Genomic DNA, 4,597 nt, shown 5'->3' with positions numbered 1-4,597 from the left:
GAGCTTAAATTGAATATACTGCACTAGTTGGAAAATGCTTGATGGAAATAAATATTGGTTCTGCATTCTCACTGTTGTTTTTGCTACAAGTTTGTCAGCTCTTTAGTTTTAACATAATTCAGTGTAAGGATGAAAATACAACTGTCATCTTATTATTTAAAAAGTCAACTTTTGCTTACAGTTCTTTTAGCTATTGAGAAAAATATGAGATGCATCACTCGTTTGTGGCTGGTCTCTGGGCAATAACACTTTCTCCCAACGCGAGATTGACATCATAAGCTGCCTGTATCAGTATCCATCTGTGCTGAAAGGTACTTAATACAATGGTTTTTAAGCAATGTTTGAATTCAGCTGAAACTGGAACTGTCAAAGCAGCTGAAATCTACTTGCTTTTTGCAAAGCCCTATTTGACTGGTTTCTTGGTAGTCATGTTAGGTATTTAATCAATATCAAGATTGTTTAAACTGAAAACTTTACCTCATAGGATAAGCTGTATATATTGCTTTTTGAAGATTTAAAGAAAATATCAGATCTGTTAGTTTTATTTAGGTACTTAAAATATAGCTATGCTTTGAAATTGTCACTTTTCAACCTAGTGTTGTCGTATAATCATCGTTTTGCAATATTTTCCCTTTTGGCTTGAAATTCATGAATTTATGTTAGCTATATATCAATATGTTAACCAGTTTTCATATAAGTAAGACTAAAAACACTGTATCTTTTTATGATTTATTAAAACATGGTGCAATTTTTTACAAACGTCAGGCGTGCTTTTTAACTTAAAAGTATGATTTCCTAACCTAGTTGTATATCAGTTTTGCTGGCTTTGTTGAATTGCTACTTTACAATGTACCAGTTATTGTAGATACCTGTATTATGATTTGGCAATTTCAGGTAGGGATGTTTCTTAAACATGTTATACTTTCGTTTTCTCAGTGTTTGTGTAATACAAATCTACAGTGTCAAGCACCTGCTAAGCATCAAAATTATTCACAGACAGATACTTGTATTTGTATGTGCATAGTTTCATAGCCAGTTTTGGGTTCCTGTTCACATTTAAACATGATAGAAAAAGCTACTAGTAACTTTGATAAACTCTTTTATTTAGATATTCATGATGCTTTATGTACTTAATGTACTGTAATACTGAACATGAACATTTGAATTCAAGTCTACAGTGTTTCATTGTACTGCATTAAGAGTTTTAGTTACATACTAAATACTGTGTTAAATAATAATTAAAATATATTAGCCCCTAATTTTGTGTACATTAATAATTAAAGGTATTTTAGATCCTAATTGGTATTTGGAAATATGAAAAATTACTTCATAGTATCTGTGAACACAAAATATTAGCATGTTGTGTGTATAAACAGTACTGTGTGTTAGGTTTAAAATAATACACATCCAATACATGTAGAACTAAGCACAGTACAATACAAACTGTCACAAAAAAACCTGAAGGTTTTGTTAAAGAATATGCTCTTATACATTACATATAAATGTGGAATATCGATGTAGCACGTCTAGGGCCTCCGTGGCCGAGTGGTTAAGGTCGCTGACTTCAAATCACTTGCCCCTCATCGATGTGGGTTCGAGCCTCACTCGAGGCGTTGAATTCTTCATGTGAGGAAGCCATCCAGCTGGCTTACAGAAGGCCGGTGATTCTACCCAGGTGCCCGCTTGTGATGAAATAATGCACGGAGGGGTACCTGGGGCCTCCACCATTAAAGCTGGAAAGTCGCCATATGACCTATCATGTGTCGGTGCGACGTTAAATCCAACAAAAAAAAAGTAGCACGTCTACAAACACAGATAGTTGATATATTTAGTCAAGTTAAATTCATTTGATGAGGATTTTCTACATTTCAAGCTAGTATCTAAAAATAAACTTTTTAAATGAAAGATGCACATTGGATATCTTTGAGAGTTTTGTGAATTGCATACTTAATACTGTTTGAAATATGCAATAAAACTTTTGTAAGTGGCATGATTAAAACTATGTTAAATATGCATCAAAAGCTTTATAGGTTGCAAACTTAATACTATGCTAAATAAGCATTATGAGTTTTGTAAGCTGCATACTTAATATTGTTTAAAATATGCATTAAAAGTTCTGTAAGTTGCATACTTAATACTGTTTTACATATGCATTAAAAGTTATGTAAATTGCATACATAATACTGTGATAAATAAGCATTAAAACTTTTATAAGCTGCATACTTAATACTGAGTGTATTAAATATGTATTAAGTGTTTTTTAGGTTGCATACTTAATACTGTTTTAAATATTCATTTAGAGCTTTGTAGCTTTGTAGGTTGCAAACTTAATTCTATGTTAATAAGCATTAATAGCTTGAAAGTTGCATACAGAATACTATGTTCAGTATACATTACGAGTTGCGTAAGCTTCATAATTTATACTGTGTTAAATAGGCATTAAGAGTTTTGTAAGTTGCATACAGAATACTATGTTCAGTATGCATTAAGGGTTTTGTAAGCGTCATAATTAATACTGTGTTAAATAGGCATTAAGGTTAATTAATACTGTGTTAAACACAATTATTTCTAGGCGGCTGTATTTGTCGGGAGTTCTAAATTCTTTGCTTTTTTTTGCTTTTAGTAAAAGAATCTGGTTACTGGGCATAGTCAGACAATGATTGTCTTGTTTTTCCAATAGTTTATTTGTCTGACCTGAGACTGATTTCACACATGCTTTTAGTTTATGTCCCTGTTTCTTAATATGTATATATTAGAGAATCTTGTAATTAACCACAAGGGTCTGTTATGAAGCTATAGGGATTTAGTTGGCCATTAGTAATATTCTAATTTTGTTTTCTGAGTGGTATTATATCACCCACTTGTCCTTTTAATGGTAATAAAGAAGGATTGCCATTTGAAACAGTCATAACACTTTTAACGTGTGTAGGCGTTATGGCTTTATTGGGGGTTTTAAAAGTATAATGTGCACATAAATTTTCCGAAGTCAGTGGAATTAGCTAAAATGGCAGAAATTTATGGGACAAAACTGACATTACTTCCAGTGATAACATTCGTCTTGTGCTAATGTGTCAAATTTATCCAGAAACAACACCAGTGTGATAGGGAGGGTAAAATAGTTTATTTGATTGGTTCAGTACTAAAAGCATCTTATGTAGATTAACATCTATACTTCTGGCTTTTTCTTGGATAAAAATTATCAATAAAAATAATTGTACATGGCAACTTTGGTTTAGCTTACTTAAACAAATAATAGTTTGCCACGGTATATTCAATACATGCTTGGTATGGAAGGTCACATTTAAGTATGCAGCAAAATTGAAGACCCTCGAGCCTTTTATTTTCTTATTACTTTTTTACGAGATTTATTTATTGAATTTCATGATACGTAATATTTTTACACGAGTGTGTTTTTTCATAGTTTTATTGATCTTGTTTCATTGTTTTATTCTTTCCAGCTTTGAACAATGTCCTATTGTACACACAACTCTTTTTTAAATGAAAGCTTTAATGTTTGTTTGGTTAATGATATAAAACCCTGATGGTAATGACCCTCCAAGATGTTTTGGGTAGGTTTGTCTAAGTCTTTCAAAGCGATGTTAACCAATTGATCTTACTGACTCTCCATAGTGTAAACCATCGTAGGTTATCAGTATGCCGTTGTAAGATCTGTTTTATATGCAGTATGTTTAAAATAATGCTTAAGGCATATTCCCTAGCCTTCCTGTTGGTTAAGGTATTGCTTAAGCTTTAGGTGGGACACAGAACTCGGTACTTCAAAAACAAAATGAATTGATCGGGAAGTAATATTGTAGAGATTGTTTTTTTTCACTCAGTTACCAATAATGCTATTCTTCCTGAAAAATTTGAAACTATATACCATGCTTAATCTATTTAATTTTATTTCTTTGAAACAAAAAAAAATAGTTATGATATATTTGAAGTTTAAGTTTGTAATACAGTTGGGGAAAATGTGAAACATTAGCTAATAATTGCAGTATTTACATTTCTTTGTATATTTTGTGCAATACTTTTATGACGGCTGTCAATTGCGTAGGTAGTATGCTATAGCTGTTGTTATGTGAAGTGTCAACATATTTTGTACATAAGATAAAATTGTGATCATGTGAGATAATAGTCAATATTCTGCTTTTCCAAATAAAGTAGTATTCCCGTATTGCGTATGTTCTTACTTTTTAATGTAACCCCAACATTTTCTAGGGGGAGGGGGGCACTTAGAGTTCCCCTTGTCCGTCCGTCCGAGTTTGTGTTGTGCATATCTCAAAAAGTATTTCACACAGAGTCATCAAACGTCACATGATTGTAAAGTTGTGCACCAGGAGTTTTAATTTGGATTCACAAGGTTAGGTCAGTGTTATGGCCTGTGACTTAGTCAATAATATGCATAAAAAGGACATTGTTTGTATTGCATGTATGTAACAAAATATTTGAACCAGGAATATGACACATTGCAGGAATATTATTCAGCATGTGAAGTTGTGCATCTGGGATTTTGTTAGAAATATCACTCAGTCAGGCCAGATTTATGGCCATTGACTTAGTCAAAAATGCATAAATTGGGTAGAGGGGAGACGAT

This window comes from Mercenaria mercenaria, chromosome 14 (assembly GCF_021730395.1).
Source record: "Mercenaria mercenaria strain notata chromosome 14, MADL_Memer_1, whole genome shotgun sequence".
Taxonomy (NCBI): domain Eukaryota; kingdom Metazoa; phylum Mollusca; class Bivalvia; order Venerida; family Veneridae; genus Mercenaria; species Mercenaria mercenaria.
Note: the sequence above shows the minus strand (reverse complement) of the source record.